The sequence below is a fragment of the Rhinolophus hipposideros genome, assembly GCF_964194185.1.
Source record: "Rhinolophus hipposideros genome assembly, chromosome: 21".
Classification (NCBI taxonomy): Eukaryota; Metazoa; Chordata; class Mammalia; order Chiroptera; family Rhinolophidae; genus Rhinolophus; species Rhinolophus hipposideros.
The window spans coordinates 42,974,225-43,001,766 of NC_138067.1; the positions used below are offsets into that span (position 1 = coordinate 42,974,225).

The following is a 27,542-nucleotide window of genomic DNA, read 5'->3' on the forward strand; positions in this document are numbered from 1 at the left end:
GACAGGGGGGCGGGGACAGGAACCAGGCTGCTCTTGGTCACTACTACATCTTTGACACACACTAGATACTCAAACAATATTTTCCTGTACGAATGAATAAACTTGGACAGTCACCATCTCCCCAATGCTTCAGGTTTGCCAACTTTTAGCCAGCCAGTCCTCAAGTTCTGTGTCCCCCATGGGCTGGCAGCTATGACAGAGACACAGTGCCACCCAGCTTAGATCCGGTCCCACTTCCTGGCTGGGTGACCTTGGACAAAACACTTCCCCTCTCAGAGACAATTTAGTTTTGCACATTGTAAGATGGAAATAACTAAAGGTCTCCAGATGGGGGATTATCAGAGGTCTCTTCTGGGTGGGCAGTATTGAGGATTGGAAACTGCTTGGCACTAGTTAATGAATACTCAAGGTGTAGTTCAATCATAACCAATGGAAGGGCAAGCTACACAAAAAGTCTAAGTGTGTCTATTGCTGTTCCCCCAAAGGTCACATACCATCAGTGCATAACCACTGTTACAGAATTACCACTGTCTTATGTTTGGGGCAACCCTTAATGTGCTCACTTCTGGAACGGATAAAGTTTCTTTTTATATAATAATCAATAATAACAGCCAGAACTTATCTGGCACTTCCTGCCAGATGCTGCTCTCTCCATGATAGTTCATTTCTTTCTAACGACCCAACGAAGTGAGGACTATTATTTAGAGATGAGGAAATGGAAGCACAGAGAGGTGAAGTAATTTGCCCAAGGTCACACTGTAAGGAAGTGGCAGCGGCAGGATGTGAAACGGGCTCCCTGGTTTGAGTCAGAGCCCTTAACCACTGTGATCTGACAAATTTAAAAAAAGGAAAAAAATGTTTAAATACTATTAGTACCACCAAAATACTAGGATAAATGCTAAAGCTAAAAAATACAGATGTTTCAATCACTCATTTATTCAACACACATTTATTGGGCAGCTTCTGTGCGCATGGAGCTTTTTTCAGCACTGCGGAGACAGAAGGTACTGAGAGACCAGAATATGGGTTCCCCGGCCTGTGCGCCCCAGGTCAGGCCTCGACTGTCCTGAGGCCCCGATGGGCCCTCAGCATGGCAAGGGCACACAGTAGGCGCTCACCACGCGTTTCCTGAATGAACGTGTGAATCTCTGTCCCGCCCGCGAGGCTTTCACGGCCAGGTGGGGCGGAAACGGACCCAGCACCGCCGCGGCGTCCCGGGACTTCTGGGACTCCACCAGCGGCGCCGGAGAGGCCTCTAGGAGGCTCCGCGGCAGGACGGACCCCGCGTCCCCGGCACCCTCCGCAGGGCCGGCGCAGCTCGGCAAAGACCGACTGGGGTGAGTGATCAAGCCAGCCCGGGGAGTCCGGCCGGTCGCCCCAAAGCACCACCGCCTTCCACCCTTTTGGTTCCGACTCCCGGCTCCTTCACGGTTTCACCTGCGGGCCTCCCCTCTTTCTCCAGCCTCATCTCCCGCTACCTTTTCGAACCATCGCGTCCTCCCGCTGGGCAACCGTCCCCCGAATCCGGGGCACGTCCAAAGCGCACGACGACCCTTCCCCAGCCTGGCCAGCAGTCTGGGAGCGGGAATTCCTTTTAGCCTTCCCCCCCAACCCGGAGCGTCGTTCGAGGCAATCGCAGGACTCCACCGGAGCCTGGCAAGGCGCACCCCCAAAACCCCCGCGACTGGGGCTGGGGAGGGGGCGGTGCTGGAACGGAGGGTCCCCTCCCCGGCTGTCCGCAGCCTCCTATTCGCTGACCTGCCCGCCACTCTGCGCCGGGAGCCGGGGCTGGTTTGCCCAGCACGGGGCGTGGCTCCCCAAGCCCCTCCCCCGGCAAGGGCGGAGGGAGGAGGAGGAAGAGGAGGAGGAGAAGGGGGGGCGGAACACAAAACCTGCAAAGGTTTTTTTTTTTTTTCTTTTGCATTTAATTAAAAAAAATTTTTTTTGCAAACCCGAGGGGTCCTTCCCGGAGCGGGCGTAGGGCCGGGGCGCCCGGGCCGCACGGGGCGGCGGCGGGAGCCCGGCGGAGGCTGCCGGGCGGCCGCCATGCGATCAGGCAGTGCGCTGACCGGCCCGGCCGGTCGGCCCCTTCTGGGTCCTCCCTGTGCAGCCCGTGCGGGGCCGTCTCGGAGACCCCGCGCCGACGGCTGCTCAAACATCAGGGTGAGTTTCTCACAATGTAGCAATTTCTCTTTAAATCTCTTAACTCTCTCTACCTGCGAGTCGGGGCTGTGACAGGGCGCAAAAGCGAGGGGGGAGTGGGGGTTGGCGGCGAGGGTGTGTGTGGGGGGAGCCGGAGCCGGGGCCGAACCCACCCCCCCGACACTCACACACTCAGCCCCCCAACCGGGGCGCAGCGCCCGCTACCTCTTTTTTTGCTCGGCGCCCACCGCCCCCGGCAGCTCCCCCACCCCCCGCGTCTCTCCCACCATCACCGCCGCCCCGATCCTACGGGGACCCCCCCACCCCCGGCTCCCCTGACCAAACCCAGCTCCCGGTGCTTCCCCGGCCCTCCCGCCGGCTGCCGGGGATACAATGGAGCGGCGGAAAAACGAGACCTAACGTTCCACTGGGGGAGGGGCGGGGAGACCCCCCTCCCCCGGCCCCTGGACCCCCGCCCGTCGCCCTGCTCCCCGCCTTTCGGGGAAGAAGAGGGCAGTGGGGCAGCGGATGGTGATTTCCCGGCCGGAGGCGAGGAGCCTTCATCTCCCCCTCTCGCTCGTCCCCTGCGCCCCCTCCCCAAATGCCTCTTGGGGATGCCGGGGAGAAACGGGGCCTCTGGCAAGCTGGGGAGGGATGGATGCGGAAGGAGGCCACCCGGTCTCCCCCTCCCCACCGCCCCTAAACAATGAAAAGAGTTGACTTGGTCCCCGACCCCCTGGCAGTGAAAGGAGTTGACCCCCTCCTCCGTGTGCTGGCTGGTCCCGGAGGGGGTCCGTTACGGGGGGGGGAGGTTGAGGATGGAGGTGAGCCTTACCCCTGTCACCTCCCGGGGTTTGGGGCGGCCCCCCCATCTCCACCCCCTCGGCATGGGAATGGGAGGCACCAGGCCCAGCCCGGGCACCGCGCTCGGGTGGTGACCTTTAGACAAAGGCAACCCTTTCCCTGGGGTGAGCCCGGGCGAGTCGGGCCCCGGCGGAGGGCGGCCAGGCCCCGGGCACCCGGAGGGAGGGATGGAGGAGGAGGGAGGAGGAATGGAGCCATCTGGTTTTCCCATCCCTGGTTGCCCCTTGGGCTGCCTCCCCGGCTGCTGTCACAGGCGGCCGCGAGGAGACAAGGGACCAGAGGCTGCCCAGGCCTTGGTCCGCGGCCAGAGGAGAAGCGGGCGAGGAGCCGTGGGAGGGCTCTGGTTGGGGCGAGGGCGCCAGCGGTGATTGGAAGGCACCGTGGTGGCTCCTTCCTCTCCGCGCCCCTTTGTTTTGCTTTGTGGTTCTGAGCAGCTGAACTTCCCGGGAGGTGGGGTCAGAGGCCGCCTTGTCAGCTCTCCCGGGGAGGCCGGGGTGACAGGTCCCAGCCCTACGGCATTCCCAGACGGGGGTGGGGGGCTGCAGTCTTTATTCAGCCTCCAGTCGGGGCAGTCAGCCCCTTTTGTCACACAGCCCTCCAATAATCTAACAAGGAGGTACTGAGCGTCTGCACTTCCTTCACACCTCCTTTTCCAGGGCGCTTGTCCAGGGAAACAATTTGTAGAAACACCCAAAACGCCAAGGCCTGAGATTTATGATAAGTTCTGGGTGCTTTCACCTGGGATGGGGGGTAAGGATGGGTGCTGACTCAACTCTGACCTCGGGAGGTGGGAGAACCCGGCAGGTGACAGCTCAGGAAATATCCTCTTGTGCTGATGTCAGGTGGGACTTCAGGGTCTGTGGACCTCCCCCACCCTCCTGCAGAGCTCCCCCACTCCTAGGAGCCGGAAATAACATCTCCCTACCCCGGGAGCCTTATGGATTGGCTGATACTAAGTGCATTACACACTGGCCACAACTGGAGTAAGAAGTTGGGACTATTATTAGTCCCATTTTACAGACAGGCTAATGGAGGCTCAGAGACGTTAAATGGCTTGCCCAGGGTCACACAGCCCCAATTTGTAACCCTCTAAGTTTTCTTCAACTCAGCTCAAAACTGTTACCTAGGTTCTCCTGTGTCTCTCTTTGGCACTTGGTCCCTTTGATTTTGGTTGACCTGGGTCTCAAATATAGTTAAACCTGGACAGAGCTGTCAGAACACCACTACCCCCCACCCTGGCCCGCCCCTGCCTCCCCTCCCTTCCCTACACCTGGAAGCTGGGGAAAGTAAGGAGCACCTGGAAGCTGGGCTAAGGGCAGGATCATTTCACCTGTGGCTGAAGCAAAGCTTTTTGCCTGCCAGAGCTGAAAGTTGGAAGTGTGTGAGTCAGGGGATGGGGGTCTCCAACCTGGCTAGGAGGCACCTGGGAGCTGGCCCCACTGTCATCTTTCTTGTCCACCTGAGCTGGGATTTGCCTTGGCTTGCTCAGGCCCTGTGGGAAGGGAAGTTGAGCTATTGGGGACCTTCCTTGTACTCCCCTCCTGTGACCCTCTGTGGGACCCTGATGCGCCTGGCAGAGAAGTTTCTTGCCCATTTCTCTGCTTGGCCTGGGTGTCAGACTCCCGGTTCTAGTCTGTGACTTTAGGCAGCTTATTTAACTTCCTCGTCCTCGGTTTCCTCATCTGTAAATGCGGATAATCACAGTTCCCTTAGCTGACCTTGAGGTGGGTGAAAGTATTATCCAAGCATGTTTTTTTTTTCTTTGTTATTCAGCAGACGGGATGTGGCGTGTCTTATAGGGTGGGGAGGACTATCAGGTGCTGGGCATTTTAGGGTGATAGCAAAAAGGCGTCTACCCTGGGAGATTTCCCTGCGGTGGGAGAGGGCTGGCTATACATAATTCCACTTTGTTGACACTTGCCCTTCCTGCTCTCTGACCTGGGACCCTACTCCTTCAGCCCTCACTGGTGCTGAGTAAACCTTTGGGGGTTGGGCTGAGGCAGAATTGCTGGGGAGGGCCCAGCTCACTCAGTGAGGGAGGTGACGCAGGTGGTCTTGCAATTTTACAGATGAAGAAACTGAGTCTAGGGGGAAGCCTGTGCTATGGCTGGGGGTAGATGGGAGAGGGGCTCCATACTTGTCAGCAGAGCTGGGGAGACAACGTTTTTGAGGGAGCCCCTGCCCCCAACTGCTGTCCTTTCCTTAATGTGCAAATATCTTCCTTCGTGAGATGATAGGCATAAGTAATAATAATTCCTGGGTGGGCAAGAGGAGGGGGAGGCTGTAAGTCTCTCTAGGCTGAATGTTTCCTGAAGTAGGAACTCTTTTTTTTTTTTTTTTTTTTTAAGTGGGGGGAGCATGAATAAGGCCCAAGAGGGACAGGCCTGTGCACCACCGCCCTCCCTGCTGACTTCCTTCCCAGAGGCCTCTGGGACCTTCCTCAGCCTTCCCTCAGGATGTGGGGTCTTCTTCTTCTCCCCTCCTTGAGTCTGTGGCAGGGCCAAGGGGTCAGTGCCAAGCCCTGGGGCCTGGTGGGAGGGGTCCCCGGGTCCTGCCACCAGCTGACTTCCCGCCAGCCATCCCAGCTCTCCCCTGTGGCTGTCTTGACTCCTGGTCTCAAGAATGCAGAGGGCTGCTGGTGGGGGAAGTTAATTGGAAACAGGAAAACATGGCATTCCTTTCCAGCCGGCCTGGGCTTGGAAAGCAACTGAGGGGCTGCCTTTTTCCCTCTCCCGCCCCTGAAGGAATGGGGTCGGGGCATGGTTATCTTGCCCTGCTCTCTTTTGGGTCTTGCCCCCACCAAGCACCCTCACTCTTAGTAGCAACAGTAGGATACCTGAACTACATAACTGCTGCCACCATCAGAATGCGTTGCTCTCCACTTATTTACTGTTTATATCTGAGTTTGTCCCCTCTCTTTGAGGGCAGAGGGCCTGCTTGAAAGTTGGCTCCCCAGTGTAGGGTGCGGCACACTAGAGACACACGGGAAATGTTTCGTTGAATTGTCCCTAAGGAATCCCTCCTCATTCCTTCTCTAGAATTCTCCCCAGCCTGGAGTATCACCATTAGAGTTCCGTCCCCATTGACTGAAGCCTTTGTGTCTCGGTGACATGCAAGTTCCCCCAGATGGGAGAGAGAGAATGTTTTCTGAGACATTTCTAGTTTGGTGACAATTAGTTTTGTGTAGAGTTTGTGTATTTAGGGTGGCAGGGGAATGTGTTGGCAGGAGAAGCAGGAGAGAGTGCCTTTGTTTCTTTAATTGTTCCCAGTGAGGGCCTACTGTGTGTCAGGGCCCTGGGGCTCAGTTATGAAATTGGGACCCAGTCCAGGAGGAGGTTAGAGGTAAGTGTTGTTTTCAAGGCTGGACTAGCTGCTGTGGGATTTGATGAACTCTGTCTGGGTGGTCTGAAGGCTCTAAGGAGGACGCCCCCCGCCCCCCCCCCTCTTTCTTTCTCTTTCTAAGTGATATGTGTACATGGGACAAATTCAGAATAGTAAGTCTCCCTCTCCACCCTCTGTGGCATTGGTGGGCCCCCATCTAGCCTTTCCAGAGGCAACTCCTCAATCCTGATGTTCTGTACACACACATTTATATCTGCATTTACAGCATTCGAAGTATTTATTGTGCACAGAGGGTAGCCTGCTCTTCCCATTGTTCTGCACATGCCTTTTTTCACTACGTCTTCCTGGAAGGCCCTACTGCACAGTACATGGAGTGTTTCCTCTGTCATTTTCTTGGCTGCATGGTATTCTACAGTGTGGGTGAATCCTTGTTGGCATACGCAGAGTGGAGATGTTCCCAAAAGTGTCTGCGCACAGGGCTGGAAGGCACACGTCCACATGTCTTATTGGGGAATGGGTATGCGTGAGATAAACCGGAAGTGGGGTTGCGGGATCCAGAGCCCGTGCTTTCTCATTTGGTCACTCTGAGGAGGTTCCTTTGCAGTTGCATCTTGAAAGAAATCATCTCCCTTCTTGTTCAGTTCCTCCTACCTGTCTGCTCCGGGGTCTTTGCCTCCTGTGACCTCCTTGCCTCTTCCTCCTGCCCGTGGCCTGGATTGTGTTCTTGCCTGCATCGTGGAGGTCAGGAGTGGAGCTCAGGAAGCCAGCTGTCTGTTGGTTTGAATCCGGGCTCTGCCACTTGCTGGCTGAATGGCTGCAGGCAAAACGCTTGCTCGCCCTGGGCCTCCATTTTCCCCTCTACTAAATGGGTTCATTTCAGTACCTACTTTTGAAAGGTTGTTGTGAGGATTAACTAATACCCGTAGCCTGCCAGTCTATGGTGGTGTTCTCTGTCATTCTTTGTAGTTCTTTTTTCCTGGGACTGTGAACCCCCTAAAATGGCAGGCATGGAGGGAATGCTGGCTCTTCTACTTAATTGCAGCACGACCCTGAGCAAGTGATCCCTTTTCTGGGTCTCAGTTTTCTTGTCTGTAAAATGGGCCCATGCTGGCTCCCTCATAGGGTCTGCTGGGAGGGCCTAATGAGGCAGTGCTCTTCCAAGCGAGGCATGCGGTGGGCTTTCAGGAACCAGCAACTGGTGTCGCTGTTTAAATCTACACTGTGATTACTGTTCTCCCATGGGACCCAGGCTGACTTCTCCACTCTGAAAGGTCCCCATTGTCTTCCTGAAAGGCACATAGGAACAGTGTCGGCATTCTAAACAGGAAGGCACATAGCAGCCTGCTCTGGCATCAGGCATGGCGGTGTGACCCTGGAAACAGACAGGGCTTCTCTGCTCTGTGCCTCAGTTTCCTCATCTGTAAGAATGAGAATGACAGGAGACCCACCTCAGGTGTGCTCGCAGATGTTCAATGCCTGGCATATAGCAGGTACTCGAAAAATGTTAGTGGCTGTGATGATGATGATGATGATGATTAAGAGAATTAGCAAGTCTCCCATGAGATCAGATAGCCAAGTCCTTACTGCCTTCTCTCAAACCCTAGGCAATCAATGTTGACATTTTAAATGGAGGGCAAGGACCCAGGCAATCAAATACCGTTTGGGTCTCAGTTTCCTTCTCTGTAAAAGAACTTAACCTCTTGGGGTCATTATGAGGCTTAAATGAGTGAATATGCGGAAAGGTTTTTTAAGACAGGGCCTGGCTTGAAGGGGTGGGTATACGACAAACATTCACTTTGCTTATTCATTATGTATTCATTATTAATATGTATAAAATTGTTATGATTTTAACTTTTTATCATGGAATTTTTAAAGCAACCACCAAGAGTTGAGAGAATAGCATAATCAACCTCCACATGCCTATTGCCAACTTCAGTAATTTTCTGGTCCATTATGCCACACCCAAACCCCCGACCCAGCACCTTTTTTTTTTTTTTTTTTTGCTGAAATACTTTTAAGCAAATTCCAGACATCTTATCATTTCAACTGTATTTTTAGTCTTACAAGGACATTATTACTTCTGGGGTCCAGAATCTGTTTTACCACCTCCAGGATCTGTCCTGTTCAGTAAAGGAGGAGACAGTAAGCCCATTTCACAGATTAGGGAAACTGAGGCAGCCGGGAGTGGACTTTGGCCAGGTTTTCCTATCTCTGTGTTCCCTTCGTTGGGACCTCGGTGAGGTCACTGTCTTGGCCACCACAGGCCTCACCGCCTGGGGGCTGTTGCTGATTACACGGGTTTGGGGAGTCACACCTGAATGTGGTCAGCGTAGGCGGAGTTCTGATGTTCTATGCAGAAATCCCCCCTGCCCCAAAGGGCGAGTTGGAGAGGTTGAGCTGGAGCTGGGGGCAGGGGGATGGGCGTGATGACTGTGGAAGTAAGGGATAACTGGGTCAGCCAAATGCCTGGGTCCAAGTCCTCTTTCTGCTCCTTCTAACCTTGTGACTTGGGGGGCAAGTTACTTCCCTTCTCTCATCCTTAGAGAACCAGAAGTACAGGAGTGATAATAGATGTTTCTTTCGAGAGCCTTTGCACCAATTAAATAAGGTCCTGTGTGGAAAAGTGTTTCACAAGTGCCTGGCTCAGAGTATGCCCTCAGCAGAAGGTAGCCAACAGCGAAGATATTGTCCCTGTTGTTACTACTTCTGTGTATACTCCGAGGAGGAAGTCACCAAATGCTCTTTCTGGGATTAAGAGGATCAGAGGAAGGGTTGATGCTCCTGGAACCCCCAGACAGGCTTGGCTGCCTTCATCCACTCCTCTGGCTCACGCCATCCTTTAGTAGTTCCCCTGCAAAGTGCTTCTCGAGCTTGGAGGGACTGGAAGGGGCTGCTGACTTGTAGGTGACCCTCCTCCCAGCCTCCAAAGTCCCCAGTGTCCCAGGCTGGCACCTTGGGAGGGTGGAATGTCTGTGGCTGTGGGACCCTTGTTAATTACCCCCGGGGCCCTGGAGGCAGCCTCTTGGTGATCTCCGCAGCTTGGAGGCAAAGAGTGGCCCATTCCCCCAGGACATCTGCAAGTAGAATCTCCCCAGAGCCCCCTTACCAGGGGGTGGGTATTACCTGTTGTCCACTGTGCAGTGCTGTCAGGCGGAGGCCCACGGCTCCTGCCTCACGGGGCGTTTGTGATAGTTTGCTAGACCGTCACCTGCCTCCTGCTCTTCACGGCACCTCACCCATCCTCAAACACTGAGCCCTGCAGGCTAGGTGAGGGGGGACCTCCTGGAAGAGCTCTTAGCTCTTTACCCACTCATGCCAGGCTCCCTTCGGCTTAGCAAGCTCTTGCCACAAAGGCCTTAACTTCTATCCCCAGATTGTGCCAATGACTTCCCACTTTTGTGTATACACTCCCCCTTTCACAGAAAGTTTTATATGGATTCCCCCCCATCCTCTCATGGAAGTACAATTTACACACAGTAAAATGTGCAGAGTTTAAGCGTTTATCTCCATGAATCTAGACAAACATGACCATCTCTGTAACCGATACCGTGGTCAAGATACAGAATGTTCACTTATATACTTGTATATATTTATGTGTGTATAAAATTCCCTTTTATTCCTGTTCCCTTCGCTTGCCTCTCCAGGTAACCTCCTCACATTTTTAAGGTGTATCTCCTTATTCTCCTGTGACCCGACGAATTGTTTGCTTTGTGTGGTGGATTTTGACTTTAGGGGATCCTGCTTTATTTCTCCCTCTGGGTCTATATTGGCCATCTCCTGGCTTTTAGGTTCCATGTTGCTAGTTGTCTGTCTTGTCTGTTGCTTCACCCAGCTGTGTTGCTCCATGGGGCAGGGTCATTATGGTTTGCTTAAAATTCTTCCCAGGGCCAGATCCCCAGGTTGCCACCATCTCTCTGTTTTAGAGGCAGTGAGAGGCAAAGTGACTTGTCCAACGTCACACAGCTAGCTACTAGCAGAGCGGGGGATTTAAATACAGATACATCCTACTGATTAAATTCAGACCCACATAGCAGGCCTCCTGTGCGCCTGTCGTCAGAGCTCTGCCCTCAGGGACAGGGGAGGGAGGTAAGCCAAGAACACACCCATCCTCCTGCGAGGGGAGATCAGTATCTTAGTCTGCTGGGCTGGTGGAGGCTGGTGGAGGCTGGGAGGAGACAAGACTTCTGGGGTATGTTGGGGCATCAGGGCAAGCTTCCTGGAGGAGGGGGCTTCTCGGGACAGGCTTTGGGCTCCAGGCCATTCCCAGTAGAGAGAAGCTTGAGATTCTTTGTACAAAGGCCAGTTGAAGCTTCATGGGGGAAGGAGGGCCCGGGACATTGGGGCCCTCCTGGGGTCTGGGGTGCTGTGGTTTTGTTGATGGGAGGTAAGAGAAAGAGAACTCCAGGATGATTCAAGGTCACTGGCCTGAGCAAGTGGGTGGTTGTAGCTGCCTTTCTTGAGAAGTGGTAGAGGTGCCTGTGCTTTGGGGAACACAAAGCCCGGGGAGTGGAGCTCTAACACCCTCTTGGCTGGTGGAAGGATGCAGAGAGGAGAGAAATGGAGAATGAATGAATGAACTGTAGGGGTCACAAGTGACAGTCGGCGACACCAAGTGATGACTGAAGCCCCAGGGATGGAGCGATTTCCCAGGGAGAGGACAGGAGAGGGTTGAGAACCAACTTGGGTGGTTGCCCACATGTAGGGCAGAAGCTTCTTTGGCTGAAACAGAGGAAATGGGGGAGGAAGGTCAGGAACATGGTCAGCATCTCGGGAACAAAGTGGGGGAGTTTCTAGAAAGGTCCTAGCTTATATGGACTTGAGGTCGCACTTCTTGGGTTGGCGGCAGCTGTTCCGGCAGCAGAGATGTCCTGGGTTTAATGGGTAGGTAGGGGCGGGAGCCAGACGGGAATATGGTGAAGAGCCACGAGAAGCGGAAGAATGGTTTCATGGACGGACGGATGGATGGAAGGCAGGAAGGAGGGAAGACAGATTGAAAAATATGTGTCTTGCTACCCTCCAAGGCTCCCTGGTTCTCTCAGGTACAAGTCTAACCGTCACCTGCCCTGACAGAGCCCCTCCAATCTGGCCTGGGCTTATCTCCTTGACCTCACCTCCTACTTTTCACCTTGCCTTCTTCACAGCACCAAGCTTGCTCCTCCCTCCTCACCTTTGTACTTGCTGTGCCCTCTGCCTACAGTGATCTCCCCCACCTCCTCCCTGTGGTGCAGGCCTCTGCTTATATACCCCCTCCTCAGGGAAGCCTTCCTGGCTGAAGCTGTGCTACTTCCTTCACGTTACTCAGTTGATTCCTGTGTTAGGATTCATCCCTAGGACCTGACTTGGAATAAGCCCATCATCGGTGTTTATTGCACAAATGAGGGGCCGGGTGACCTTTACATAGGTTGGGAGGAGAGGAGAACAGAGATTGGTGTTTTAGGATCTAAGTAGGCTTAGAGGTTCGGGAGAGAAAAAGAAAGGAGCGAAGGGAAGTTCTAGAAGAGGTAGGAGGGGGAGGTACCAGGTTAGCCCCAAGAGTGGGGCTTTACTCACAGGTCAGGAGGCAAAGAGGAGAAGGGTGTGAAGGCAGAAGAAAGGCGTTTGTGCAGTTGGGAAGGAGTTCTGGAGACCAGCATGGACCTGCTTGGAGATGAGGAAGGGGAGGCCTGCGGGGGCATGTGGGGTGTCACAGTATTGCCAGCTGGTGGCAGAGGAGGAGCTTTGGCATTCCTGGCCCACCTGGCCCACACTCTTTCTCGGGGGCTGAGGTCTGAAGAGCATGATGGTTCTTAATTTTGGGGAAAGAGGTCTCGGGTCCTTTTGGAGATCTGCTCAGAGGCCACAGACCTTTGCCCCAAAGAAATGCACACTTGGTTCTCCCAAAATTTGGTGAAGGATTTCAGGGTTGTTGTGGATTTGGTTAAGAGCTTTACCCGGATTGTGACCAGAACAATAGCCAACACTGCCCCGGCCACTGGCCTAGGCCCTCACAGGCACTGACTCTTACTCACAGAAGGACCCTAGGAGGTAGGTGTAGTGAGCTATTTTACACATGATAAAAGGGAGGCACAGAGTACTGAAATGACTTGCCCAGCGTCACATAGCTGCTAAATGGTGGTCTGGCCCCAGAGCCCAGGCTTTTAGCCTTAAAGCCTCGATGCTTCCTTGGTACTGGGGTCCAAATGAAAACACTCCCAGTTTAGGAAGCTGCCCTCATCCCCTACCCGCCACCTTGGCCCCCCCCCCCCATCCTGCTTGGGGCTCTGCGAGGTGTTGTCCCTTCCTCCTCTCCCTTTTTACTCTCCCTGGTTGTCTTCATTACCATAACCGTGGCTGCCCCAGCTTCCTCCAGACAGCGGATATGTTTGTGAGTTTGTGAGCAAGCCCAGGTGGGTGACAAGCTGGTATGAGTCAGTGAGACGTGCAAGCGGTGGAGGAGTCAGATTGTGAAGGCACTTCTGGTTTGGGGCAAGCTGTGGGACTTGGAGCACGGGCCCCCGCCCCTCTCAGCCTCAGTTTCCTCATCAGTTAGAGGGGTCTCATGTCTTCCTCTAGGAGGTTAAACAGATGGCATCACATGTCTACAGATGTGCTGCATTTACGGCACTCACTGGCATCGTAGGTGTTTGAAAATTTAGAATATTTCGGACCGGAGCACACACTGGATGGCGGGGAACACCCCAGCAAGGCGGGCCTCTTCCCATCGCCAAATAGACTAAGATTCCTGCAGCCAATAATATTTCTGCTGCTGGTAGATCTGTGGCTGTTGATAGTCATTACAGGCCAGGTTTGCCCCCAGTAAGTCAGGAAAGGAAAAAAAAAAGATGGATTTTAGAGATTTTTGGAGGCTGGGATGGCAGATATGGGTCATAGATCTAAACTATCTACCGGTGGGATTGTCTTGGCGTTTCATTGAGCTAATGTGTGGTCACCTTGTAAATGCTCGTTGATTACTCTCACGGTTGTGGCTGTTATTCTCATTGACCAGCCTTTAGTCTCCTACTGGTGCAGACGCGTTGGACTTGCCTGTAGATCAACGGTTTCTCAAACTTGAATGTGCCCAGGGATTCCTTGGGGAACCTGTTAAAAATGCGGGTTCTGATTCAGTAAGTCTGAGGCTCTGCATTTGTGCAGGTGAGGCCACTGCTGCTCCCAGTCGGGACCACACATTTGAGTTGCAAATGTGCTAGAGAGTAGGGTGGTTTCCCCATGGTTTCTCAGACTTGCTTCAAGCGTTCTGGAAATCTAACAGACATGGGATGTTCAGGCTAAAATAAAATTCCTTACCGCTTAGCTTTTGGGTTTGCCAATTTGAGGGTAGGTTTGTAGTAATTGTTACACACGGGGAAAAAGCCATATACACTGTGAAAGTCTTCAGTGTCTCCCCTTCCTCTGGAGAGAGGAACTCAGTGGGGAGATTGGGGTATATTCTTTCAGCCCTCCTTTTCTATGCATACATTTTTTCCTTTGATCATATATACTGTATGGATTCTTCTACCCCTTTCTTTTTAACTTGAACAAATGTCTTAGAATTGTTTCCATGTCATCAATCTAGAACCCCACCCATTCTTTTAGCAGTTTAGGAGTAGTCCATAATTTATTTAACCTCGGCCTTAGGAGTGGGGTTTTTTCCGTTTTGTTTTTAGTTTAGTTCCGATTTTTGCTGTGAGCCGGTATGTGTCTTTATATTTAAAGTGTCTCTTGCAGACAGCATATGTAGTCTGACAATTTCCATCTGACGATTAGATTTTTAAGATCGGGGCTGTCTGATAGAAATAAATGCAAACCATTTATATATTATGTTACATTTTCTAGTAGCCACAGTAGAAACAGGGAAAATTAATGCGAATCTATTTTATGTAATCTAATATATCCAAAACACTGTTATTTTGACCTGTGAGCAATATCAAAATCATTCATGAGATATTTTAGTCTTTTTATTGTGGTTAAATACACATAACATAAAATTTACCAGTTTAACCGTTTTTAAGTGTATAATTCAGTGACAAGTATATCTGCAACGTTGTGTAATCAGCACCACTATCCATTTCCAGAACTTCTTTGTGATTCCAAACAGAAACCACCCTCTATATACACTCTCTCCCTCCCCTGCCTCTAAGCTCTATTCTGCTTTCTGATTCTATGAATTTGCCTACTCTAGGTACCTCATAAAAGTGGAATCATACAGCATTCATCCTTCTGTGTCTGGCTTATTTCACTGAGCATAATGTCTTCAAGGCTCGTCCGTGTTGGAGCGTGGAGCCGTGCTTCGTTCCTTTTCACAGCCGAATAACACTCCGTTGTCTGTATAGACCACAGTTTGTTTCTCCATTCATCCAGTGACGGACACTTGGGTTGTTTCCACCTGTTGGCTGTGGTGACTAGTGCTGCTGTGAACACTGGCCCACACGGATCTGCCTGAATCCCTGCTTTCAGTTCTTATGGATGTAACCTAAGTGTGGAATTGCTGGGTCATATGGTAATTCTGTGTTTAACTGTTTGAAGAACCTCTGTTTTTCCCAGTGTTGTACGATTTCACATTCCCACCAGCCGTGCACAAGGGTTCCCATTTCTTTACACCCTCGCCAACGCTTAATGTATAGTCTGTGCTTTGTTTCTTCCTACGTCAAGTTTTCGAAATCTGGTGTGTATTTTACACTCACAGCACATCTCAGTTGGGGCCAGCTCGATGGACAGACAGGTTTAGACCATTTTCTGTCCAAGGTCGGTATTGATGCGGCTGAAATTCAATCTTCCATCTTGCCATTTGTTTGCTGTGTATCGCCTATGTTCTTTGTTCCTTTTTTCTCGTTTCCTGCCTCCTTTAGATGAATTGAGTAATTTCGTGTTCCCTCTTATCTCCACTGTTAGCTGATTCATACTACCTCTTTGTTGCTCTAGAGTTTCCATTCTGTGTCTTGGACTAAAACTTGGGCTTCGAGTCTCAGTGAGATGGGAGCCACAAGGGGCTTTTAAGCCAGGGAGTGACCCGACCTGACATTCTTGTATCCACACCTTCAGTCGCTTGTGCAAGAGTGTTTCTACCAGCCAGATTCCTGGAAGAGGACTTGCTAAGGCAAAGGGCAGCATGCATTTAGATGTGGGTAGGCCCTGCCAAATTGCATTCCACAAAGACTTAGCCATTCTCACCCCTTGCAAACAGCAGCCAGGGTCTAGTGAGTGACTGCTCTGTGCCAGGCCTGTGCCGGACCCTGGGGACACGGGAAAGAATCATCCCAGGCCCCGCTGCTTAAAAAAACTCCATCTTCGAGGCCCAGCGCAGCCTCACGAACTGCCTCTGAGCTCAAAGGAAAGCGAAGGTTTCAGAGGAACTGAAAAAGGAGAGGCGGGAGGATATTCTTGGTGGTGGAAGGAGGCTTGGTACATCCCGGGTGGCGTGAGAGAGAGCCGGTGGGTAGACTGTATTGGTCCAGAGGCCACCAGTGTGGGACAGGTCGGTACAGTGGAGTAAAATAACTGCCTTCCTCTGGGGCATGTTTGGGGTGATTTCCACAAGAAGGAAGACAGCTCACGGGTTGTTGTTTGACTAAATTATCACCGTGTGTGTGGGAGGGTCAGTGTCAGGTATGGGTCCACCTGACCTAGGGGCAGGCTTGACCCAAGTTTTGGACCTGTGTCAGATAAACTTGGGCCTGGAGCCCCAGCTCGCTCCTTCCCAGGCAAGCTACTCCAGGCCGCTGGTAAAAGAGGACAAGTAGCAGCAGAAGCTGCCTCCCAGGGGTGTGATAAGGCTTCAGCCAATGACATGATGGCAGCATGGAGCTTACTAGTCTCCTGAACTATATAGTAAGGCTCAATAAAGGTTAGCTGCTATTCCTATGGTTGCTCTTGTTGTATCGTCATTATTATTCATTTCAGGCGGATAGGCAACAGCCAGATACTTCCTTATGCCCAGAACTGACACCCCAGAGAAATGAAATCAATAGCTCAGGGTCAGAACAGTGCAGAGCTGGGATCTGAAGCTGCGTTTGTCTGATCAGAGCTCATGGACATCCTCCTTCCACGCCTTCACGCACAAAAACTCTTCCCCTCTTAGAACAGCCAGCGAGACACACTATCAAAATAACACCACCAACATCAGTAATGGTACCCGCAGTGACTTGGGCAACAAGACCTGACCTGAAGCCAGGTTATTTATAGTCTCTCTTTATCACGCTCCAAGTAAATATTCATATGTTTGGCTGCAGAAATACTAGCGTTTGATTACCGGGTGCCACCTCGGAGCCTGCGTGGGTGTTCTGTAGTAGACACGTGGAGTAGACACTCCATCACCTTGCAAAGTCTAGAAAAAAATCTGTATTTCAGCCCATCTCAGCTTAAGGGATTTGAATGAAGGATCGGGGACCCACACACATATGAGTTCTGTGTCCCCCTTCCCCACACCCCAGGTTGCATATTGCACACCTCTTGGCACTCTAGCACTCTCTTGGATTGTGTGTACTACTCAGATTCTTCACTCCCTCCCTGCTAGACGGTTCCAAATGAGCAGAGGCGTCAAGCCTTGATGGGCTTGGAGGCCAGGGAGGAGGGTGGGCGGTAGCAGTGGGCAGTGAGGCCTCTGGAAAGCTGTTCTCCAAAGCTGGAACCTGGAGTCTGCGCTGGGCCATAGCTGGTGATGAGGGAAGAAGGGGGGATGTGGTGATGGGCCAGGCGCAGTGTCATGGGAACTGAGAGGGAGGCCAGGCCCTGTAAATGGTCAGGTAGAGGAATTAAGGTTGAATGGGCTTGGAGATTTTACGCACTTTCCCCCCTGGTTACTGGCATGTTGTCTCCAGCCTGGATCACTTTGCCGAACGCTCCACTGGGTTGTCAGGCACCCCAAACTTCACGTGTCCAACACAGAGCTTCCCCAAAGCCAAACCAAAGTAAAGACAAGTCTGTTCCTCCCCAGTGTGTCACTATCTCTGTTAACGGCAGCTCCATCCTTCTAGGACCAGGGCTGGAGAGATACTTTGACATCATCCTTGACTCCTCTCTCTTTCTCTCTTAATGTAACTTAAAATTGTTCTCGTTGTGGTAAACAACACGTAACATAAAATTAGCCCTCCTAACCCCTTTGAAGCGTGCAGTTCAGTAGTTCCAGTAGATTCACGTTCTTCTGCTGGATGCCTCTTTTTCTCTCCCGTGCACCTATCAGCTCTGCCTGGTCTCCAGAACCTGGCCTCGTGTCCCCACCTGCACAGCCCCCACCCTGGGCCAACCTTGTCACCCTCCCATCTGCACCCCTGCAGTCTCCTCCTCCTGGTACACAGCTTGTTCCCCTCACGTAGCCAGAGGGACCCTGCTGTCATTGGAGTCCGCTCGCCTCCCTCCTCTGCCCAGAGCTCTCCCACAGCCCCTGTCCCTCAGAGCACAGAGTCCTTACAGTGGCCCAGAACTCCGCTGTCCAGTGCGGTAGCTGCTGGCCACATGTGGCCCTTGAGCACGTGAGTGTACACCACACACTGGGTCTCAAAGACTTAGAATGAAGGGGGAAGGAAAATAAATTAATCTCAATAATATTTTTATATTGATTGCATGTTGAAATGATGGTTTGTGTATACCAGGTTCCATAAAATATGTTATCAAAGTTAATCTATATGTAATGCCACCTATTGTCTCCACTAGAAGACTTAACCTACGGGGCTCACAGCATGTTTCTGTTGGGCAGCGCGGGTTTAGAAGGCACCTCCTCCGTAGCGCCAGTGAAGGAGCAAATGAATTCATGTAGGGAAAGCTTGGAGAACCGTGCCTGACACATCACACACGACATAAATGTTAGCTGAGTTTTTTAAATTGCGGTAAAATATGCATAACATAAAATTGACCGTTCTCACCATGTTTCAGTGGACAATTCAGTGGCACTAAGTACATGCACATGTTGTGTAACCATCACCTCTGTCCATGGCCAGAAGCTTTTCAAAACTCCAAGCAGAAACTCAGTATTAAATAATAAGTCCCCTCTCTCTACTGCCAACCCATGGTAGCCTCTAATCGACTTTTTTTTAAAAAAAATCTACTTTCTGTTTCTATGAATTTGCCTATTGTAGGTACCTCGTATAAGCAGAGTCATACAACATTTGTTCTTTTGTGTCTGGATTCTCTCACTGAACATAATGTTTTTCAAGGTTCATCAGTACTGTAATGTGTGTCAGAATTTCATTCCTGTCTAAGGCGGCATGATACTCTATTGTATGGGTGGACCACATTTTGTTTACCCATTCATCAGCTGATGGACAGTTGGGTTATTTCTATAATACCTTTGAGCTGTTGATATTTATTTTTTTATTTTGGTTGGGGGGAAGGGGAACAGGACTTTTTTTATTGGGGAACAGTGTGTACTTCCAGGACTTTTTCCAAGTCAAGTTGTTGTCCTGTCAGTCTCAGTTGTGGAGGGTGCAGCTCAGCTCCAGGTCCCGTTGCCATTGCTAGTTGCAGGGGGCGCTGCCCACCATGCCTTGCAGGAGTTGAACTGGCAACTGTGTGATTGAGAGGACGCGCTCCAGCCAACTGAGCCATCTGGGAGCTCAGTGGCAGCTCAGCTCAAGGTGCCGTGTTCAATCTTAGTTGCAGGGGGCACAGCCCACCATCCCTTGTGGGAGTCGAGGAATCGAACTGGCAACCCTGTGGTTGAGAGCCCACTGGCCCATGTGGGAATCGAACCGGCAGCCTTCGGCGTTAGGAACACGGAGCTCCAACCGCCTGAGCCAGCTCACTGTTCTTTTTAACTCACAATCTGGACCCTGACTTTCTAGCTGTCCTCATCTCCCACTAACTACTCTCCCCCTCATTCACTCTACTTCAGCCACATTGGCCTCCTTCCTCAACTCAGGCAGACACGCACTGCGGGCCTTTGCACTAGCTGTTTCTCTGCCCCATGACACCCTCCCGACCTCCCTCCCTCCCCTCTTCAACCAGGCCTGCCCGATATCACTCTGTTTAAAATTGCAGACCCCATCCCTTTCTCTTTCATGCTTTGCCTTCATAGCATTTAACATCTTCTGACATACCATTTACATTGATTTTATATATATATATATCAACATTTTATAATATGTAAATATTGTAAATATTTTTAATATTTATAAATTTTATACATAGAATGGCATTCCTGTTTCAACATTTTTATAAATATAATTTATAATGCATATTAAAATTTTATTCAATAGATATAAATCAAATACATGTAAACTAAATATTTGTAAATACTTAGTATAATATATTGTTATTCTATTTTGTAGCCAGCCTTACCTTCCTCAAAAATACAAGCTCAAAGTGAACAGGGATCTTTGTTTTGTTCACAGCCGTCCCCACAGCTTCTAGAACAGAGCCACATGTCTCAGTCCTTAATTGCTGAATGGGTGACTAGTAAATAAGAAACAGAAGAATGCGAATGAGCCAAAAGAAAGTGTATTGGGGGTGGAATGGAGAGTAAGTTAGGAAGAATAGAAAAAAGGCCCCAAGTTGTAAAAGCTGGTGTGATCACGCCCTGGGGGGGTGTGAGGGACACTCGGAACAGACTGGCAGAGTAGGCAGGCTGGTGCTTGAGGGTCCGATCTTGTCTTGAAACCTGGTTTCCTCACTCATTTGCTGGGTGACCTTGAGTCAGTGACATGCCCTCTCTTAAGCCTCATTGCCTCATCTGTGAAAAAGGGAAAAGAGGGTGGCCGGATGGCTCAGTTGGTTAGAGTGCGAGCTCTCAACAACAAGGTTGCTGGTTCAATTCCCACATGGGATGGTGGGCTGCGCCCCCTGGAACTAAAGATTGAAAACAGCAACTGGGCTTGGAGCTGAGCTGCGCCCTCCACAACTAGATTGAAGGGCAACAACTTGAAGCTGATGGGCCCTGGAGAAACACACTGTCCCCCAATATTCCCCTGTAAAATTTACTAAAATAAAAGGGAGGGGGGAAGAGCTGCTGTTCATTTATTCAGCACATATTTCCTACATTCCTATCACGTGCCAGGCACTGTGGTAGATGAGGTAGGCAATGCCCTTGCCCTCATTGAGCTTTTCTTCTAGGTTCCCACCTTCGGGGATGATGTGTGAATTAAGCACTTAAACACCTGGCACGCCTGTGGTGAACCACAGTTCCTGTTGTCAGCTTAGGTGTAGATTTCAGCTTTCCCCATCTGTCAGGTGGGGATAAAGGTACCTACTCGGCAGGGTTGTCATGAAAGCCCAGTACCTTGTTTATAGTGACGGTGATTTATAAATGGGGGCTCTTGTCATTGATGTAGTGTTGGGCTGGAGTGCAGGTTGGCCCTGATTATGGAGCTTAAGTTTCTTTTCAAAACACAAACTTGATATGGCTTAGAACATTTTGTGGACACTAAACCTCTAGTCTTGGACGTGGCCCTGATGCTTTGCGGTAGGCGCTTCTGAGTTGGGCACACCTCTTGTACCCTGAGGCATACAGAGACTCAGTTCCTACCCTCTCTTCTCTTTCCGAAACTTCTGCAAAAGGTTCTTCTTTCATCAGGCTACTGAGTTGACCAGCCTTCATTTGGTGAGTGTGTGAGTTAGCATGGGTCATACTGGCCACTGTAACAAATAAGCCCTTTATTGTCATTGGCTTACCACGATAAAAGAGTTATTCTTGCACATGTCATAGACCAGTGAGGGTGTTCCTGATTGGGCGGCCTCATGTGAACTCACTGAGGAAACCAGACTCCTTCCCTCTTGTGGCTCTGCCCTCCCCTGAGTCCTGAATCTGCTGTAGAAGTGGAAGAGCGGAGGAATGTTTTGTGTGCCAGGCCTGGAAAGTGAGTGTGAGTTCCACCTACATTCGGTCATGTGGCTACACCCGGCTACAAGGGATGCTGGGAAATATAGTCCAGCAGTGTGCCTAGGAGGAAAAGAAAATTTGGGAGCCATACACAACAGTTTCTGGCACAGTGGTTGTGTATTTTTAGGTCTGACATGGTGGGTGGAGTGGGTGGGAAGGACTTGGTTCTGGGAAGAGGGGGCATCTGGGTTAGCTGTTTTCTTGACTTTTGACTTGCAATCCCCGATAAGACATACACGAGTATTTTACACCATGGTCCAGGATGGACAGACACATGCACACATCTGAAACAAAAATTTTGTGGAACACTTAGCTTGACCACCTTTGAGCCATTGAGCAACGCGCTTTAATTATTTTATGCTCTTTTTTGTTGTTGTTGTTGTTAAATTTTTATTCTCCTCTGTTTGCTTCATTTGTTTAAGTGATCTTGAGACTCACGACATTGATTTCATTCCTGTTCAAATATTGCAACCCACAATTTGAAGGGCAAAACACTGAAAATGACAATGGAAATGTGAGAAAATTTGAACTGTAATGGACAACTTCTGGACTCCTGACAGTACCACCTCAGTTTTTCATGTGTCCAAACCCATTTTCAGAAGCATGATTGAGGCATGGAAGGTTAGAACACTTAGAACAAAATCTGCTTGACTCCCATGCCCTCCACAGCTACCCCTCTGACATCATTCCCCATGCTCTCCACCCACCTCACGACAATCTAGTTCTTGGGCCTAACCAGACACATTCCTGCCTCAGGGCCTTTGCACTTACTATTCCTACACCATGGGATGCTTTACCCCCACATATTTGCTTGTCTCTCTCCTCGTTTCATCTCGGTCTCTGCTTCAATATCACCTCTATTGACTACCCTATTTTAAAATTGAAACCTTCCCTTTCCCATCATTCCTTACCCTGCATTATGATCTCCTTGCCACTTAGAACTATCCATTAGGTTAATTTGTTTACCAGTCATGGTATGCTCCTTCTATGAGAATTTAGCTCCATGAGGGGTGTCCCAAGGCCTGGGGCAGAGTAGGTACACACTAAATATGTTGAGTGAATGAATTAAAGGTTTTCGGTTTGATTTTTTTCCCCCCTCCCCAGCGGGGAAAATGGCTTCCTCAGATCAAGGACAGGATGTTTTATTGGTGGGCAAGGTGGGGGTCAGGTAGGAGAGAGAGAAACTAGAGCCTGGAAAGCCATTCCCAGGAATTCTATGGAATCAGTAGCTTGGTTGCTTGAAGCGAGAACATATTATTTTTACCAAAAATTTGCTTAAAGCAATGTGGGTTTTCCCTCCTTTCTGCTTCATACGGGTCCTAAATGTCACCTGTTAATCAACTGAACCTTCTGAGGCACCACAAGGCATGGGGCGGTCCCCTCCGGTCTTTTCCCTCAAGTCCCTCAGGTCTGGTTTTCTTTTTTAATTTGTATTGAAGTATAAAAGTTTCTGTGTTTTTTAAAATTTATTGGGTGGGTAACATTGGTTAATAACATTATATAAATTTCAGATGTACGACTTTTGCGACATCTGTATACTCCATTATGTGCTCACCACCAGAAGTCTAGTCTCCTTCCATCACCATATATTTGACCCCTTTGACCCTCTTTGTTTCCCCCCTGCCCAAAGATTTCTATGTTTTGTTTTGCTTTGTTTTGTTTGAAGTCTTAGAGTATTGATGCTTCTGAAATCAGCACTGCACACACTTAGGAAATTCGATAGACCCGGCACATTTCACATTCCTTTGTGGTTTCTGTGTCTTGCCTATTTTGGGGAAGGTGAATGGTAGATGGAATGTGAGGCCAAAGCCTCGTGCCCACCCTCATGGCACCCTTGCCGCTGGGCAGTAGTGGGTACAGAAGGGAGGCAACCTGGGATGACCTGGGGACCCACCCGGAAGTACGTGTAGGGGACGCAGGAAGTATACGACCACGACTGGAGACGGGGACCCTGGTTTTGCTAGTCTTGGTCAGGCCTCTGTGTGTTTGGGGCATAGGGGCCGTGCTGAGGGGAGATGCTGTGAGAATGTGCAGCCTGGGAAGTGAAGCTGGGTTAAGAGTCAGGGTGGGGGTGCTGGGGTGGGCTGCATGACCAGTTTTTTTCCTTTTTTTTCCACTTAAAATTTTAAACAGCTTTGAGATACAATTCACTTATCATCAAATTCACCCATTTAAAGTATACGATTCAATGGGTTTTAGTAGATTCAAGAGAGTTGTGCAACCATCACCTCTATCTAGTTCCAGAACATTTTCATCATTACAAATGGAAACCCCATACCCGCTAAGCAGTCACACTCACACACCCTCCCTCCAGCCCCTGGCAACCACTGATCTGCTTTCCTGTCTTTGGTGGAGTTGACTGTTCTGGACATTTCATATAAAAGACAGCTTTTGTGTCTGGCTCCTTTCACTCAGTATCGCGTTTTCAAGGTTTTTCGACGTGGTAGCATCTATCACTACTTTATTCCTTTTATTTTTCTTCTGTTTTCATTTTCTTTTTAAAAATTAAGATAATTTACATACCATAAATTTTTCCCTTTTAAAGTATACAATTCAGTGGTTTTTAATATATTCACAAGATTGTGCAACCATCACTTCAATCTAATTCTAGAACATTTTCATCACCCCAAAAGAAACCCTGTACCTATTTTCCCCCCAGCCCTTGGCAACTATTAATATACCTTCTTTATCTGTGGATTTGCCTATTCTGTACATTTTATATAAATGGACTCACATGATGTGTGGTCTTTTGTGCCTGGCTTCTTTCACTTAATATAATGTTTTCAAGCTTTATCCACTTTGTAGCATGAATCAGAGCTTCATTCCTTTTATTGGCTGAATAATATTCCTTTGTATGTGTACATCACATTTTGTTCATCCATTCTTCAGTTGATGGACATTTGGGTTCTTTACACTTTTTGTCAATGATGAATAAAGCTATTTGGCCATTTCTTAAGCCAAGATGGCATTTTCTGCCACTCCATGCCCAGGCCCATTTTCCTTTCTTCCTGCAGGGACTTACGCCTCCTCCTTTCCTCCTCCTCCTCCTCCTCCTCTTTCTTTTCTCCTTTCTCTTCCTCCTTCCAGTTCTTACTGTGTTGTCTCTCCCCCTCCCCCAGCCTCAGCCAAGGAGGAAGAGTCTGGAAATCATTTCCAGGGAACCCTGGGCAGGCCCACTGGGCACTTCTGTTCTCCCTGCAGGGCCTGGGAAGGGAGCAGAAGGGACAACCTGATCCTTCTAACCCAGCCCCAGAGGAGATGTGTGGGGACAGGGCCTTGCTTAGGAAACAGCTTTTCTTTGAGGCTTTAACATTTTTCTGTATTTTATTTTTTATTTTTTGGAATAGAGAACACGTGCCCAAAATTTCTAGTGAAAAATCTCCCTCTGTCTCCTGACTCCCAGCCATCCAAACCCACCTACTCTTCCTAGAGATTAAATGGTTAGTTTTGGAGCCTCTTTCCAAAGAGGTGTTCTGTGCCTATGTAAGCATCTCTCTCTCTCTCTCTCTCTCTCTCTCTCTCTCTCTCTCTCTCTCTCTCTCTCTCTCACACACACACACACACAGTTTATAAGGCACTAATGACAGGATAGTTTAACACACCATTCTGCCCTTTGCCTTTCTTTTCCTTTTAATAATATATCCAGGAGGTTCTAACTTATCAAGTTCAGTGTCTTTCACAGCTGCATAGTATTCCATTGGAGGGCCCTGACTTATTGAACCCGTCCCCTTTTGCTGGACACTTAGGTTAGCTCCAGGCTATTACAAACGAGGTACAATGAGTAACCATGTACAACTGCTGATTTGCATGAATGTGAGTAGAGCTGCAACTTAAAATCCCAGAGATGGAAATGCTGGGACAAAGGGGGTGTGTGTAAAAAAAAAAAAATTATGAAAATTCCCAAATGTACACAAAAGTAGAATAGCCAAATGACCCCTGTCATCCCCAGATTCCACATAGACGAAGACTTAGCCACATTTGTGAGCTTACTGATCTTACTGATCTTACTGATCTCTTTTTTGTTGTCATTGAAATATTTTAAAGCAAATCCCAGATCTCCTGTCATTTTAATTCTGCATACCGTGTTTCCCCGAAAATAAGACCCAGCCAGACAATCAGCTCTAATGCATCTTTTGGAGCAAAAATTAATGTAAGACCCGGTCTTATATGAGACCCGGTCTTATATTATATGAGACCCAGTCTTATATTATATAAGACCCGATCTTACATTAATTTTTGCTCCAAAAGGTGTATTAGAGGTGATTGTCTGGCTGGGTCTTATTTTCGGGGAAACACGGTACTTAAGTATGTATTTAAAAAACAAAAATAAGCATTTTCTTATGTGAGTATAATGACAATGACATTATCAAACCTAATAAAAAGTTACAGCTGTTTGGTATCATCTACAGATGTACTTTTTTATTAGTTTTTTTTTTTTTTTTTAATTTTATTAGGGAGTATTGGAGGGCAGTGTGTTTCTCCAGGGCCCATCAGCTCCAAGTAGTTGTCCTTCAATCTAGTTGTGGAGGGCGCAGCTCAGCTCCAAGTCCAGTTGCCGTGTTTTTTTCAATCTTTAGTTGCAGGGGGCACAGCCCACCATCCCATGCGGGAATTGAACTGGCAACCTTGTTGAGAGCTCGTGCTCTAACCAACTGAGCCATCTGGCTGCCCTTTATTACCTTTTTGTATTGATGTAATTCACATACTGTAAAATTTGCCCTCTTCATGTCGGTGGTTTTTAGTATATTCACAGGGTTGTGCGACCATCACCACAGTTTGGTTCCACATGATTGTCACCACCCCACAAAGAACTCTCGTACCCATTAGCAGTCTCATCATTTCTCCCAGCCCTCCTTCCCCACCACAAACCCCTGGCAGCCGCTATATGTTTATCTCTATGGATTTGCCTACTCTGGACATTTCATATAAATGGAATGATACCACATGTGGTCCTTTGTGTCTGGCTTCTTTCTCTCAGCATTATGTTCTCAGGGGTCACCCAGGTTGTAGCAGGGTTCAAAACTTCATGCCTTTTTATGGCTGAATAATATTCCATTGTCTGAATATAGCGCATTTTATTTCTCTAATCATCAGCTATTGGACATTTGGGTTGTTTTCACCTTTTGACAGTTGGCAATAATGCTGCTATGAACATTCATATACGGGTATTTGTTAGAGCATGTTTTTGATTCTTTTGGATATATGCCTGAGTGGAAACGCTGGGTCAGATGGTAACATGACGTTACCCACCAGAAATGCATGAGGACTCCAATTTCTCTTTTTCATTGTAACCATCCTAGTGGGTGTAAAGTGGTACTCATTATGGTTTTGATTTGCATTTTCCTGATGGCTAATGACGTTGAGCATCTTCTCCTGGGGGATGTGCGTTTGAAATTCAGATCTGTCTTTCCAAATGGGGGGCCAGGACCACTGCTTTTGACCACCTTGTCTTTAATTTGTCCTCCAACACTCCTTTTCTGATAGTTTTCTCTGGCCCTGGTTTGTGAGTCTCATGGTTCTCAGTCTCTACCTCGTCATATTCCTATACAGAGACCTCTAGTCCCTCTTTCCTTCTATTCAAGGGATAAAATCTAGGTTTCCTGGTGGTCCATGGCCCATGCCCTTCCCTGGGGCAGTGTAGCTGATGATATCAGACTATCTGGTGGAACGCCAGCTCTGCTCCTTACCTGCTGTGTGAACTGGGGCCAACACCTTCATCTCTCTGTGCCTTGGTTTCTTCACAGGGTGGTCGTGATGCCCATTTCATTCCATCTTCCCTTGGGCTTTCTCCTTTTCTTTATTAGACACTTATTGAGGGTCTTTGTAATTCACATCCCCAAATGGAAGTGACATGTATCCTTTTGTTCACTTATTCAACAATTATTTACTGTCTATTGTGTGTCAGGAGGGGGAATATGGCATGAACAAGACAAAAATCTCTGCCCTTGGGAAGTTGATCGGTTAGTGGGGGGAGACCCAGGATAGGACTGAGTGCTGCATGCTGTGAAGAAAAGAAAGAGGGAAAGTGGGTTCAGAGGGCTGCTGGTGAGAGTGGGAATTTTAACTAGCCCTCACTAAAAAGGTGACATTTGAGCAAAGGGCTGAAGAAGGTGAGGGGTAAGCCCTGTTGCCCTTGCAGAAGGATGTTCCTGGCAGAAAGACCAGCAAGCGCAAAGGCCCTGAGGCAGGAAAGCAGAGATACTTGCCCCAAGGCGTAGCCAGTAAGCCCTGGAACCACCATTGGAACTGGACAGTCTGGAGTCAGAGTCTGGTTTTCTTTTGTTGTTGTTTTTTATAATGAATTTTATTGAGGTATAATTTATGTACAATGTAATACATCTACTTTAAGAGTATTGTTGGGTGCATTTTGACACATTTTGACCATTGTGTAACCACCACCCCATGCAAG

General features: G+C 49.3%; 1 protein-coding gene across 3 annotated transcripts in view; it reads left to right on the plus strand.

Moving 5' to 3' along the window:
* The first annotated feature begins 2,019 nt into the window (after positions 1–2,019).
* The window catches only part of BICRA (BRD4 interacting chromatin remodeling complex associated protein), a 72,286-nt gene continuing 46,763 nt past the window's right edge, over positions 2,020–27,542 (plus strand). For all 3 annotated transcript variants that reach the window (XM_081030601.1, XM_081030603.1, XM_081030602.1), the window contains exon 1: positions 2,020–2,163. The gene's annotated coding sequence lies outside the window, so the exon portion shown is untranslated. The remainder of the gene's footprint in view (positions 2,164–27,542) is intronic.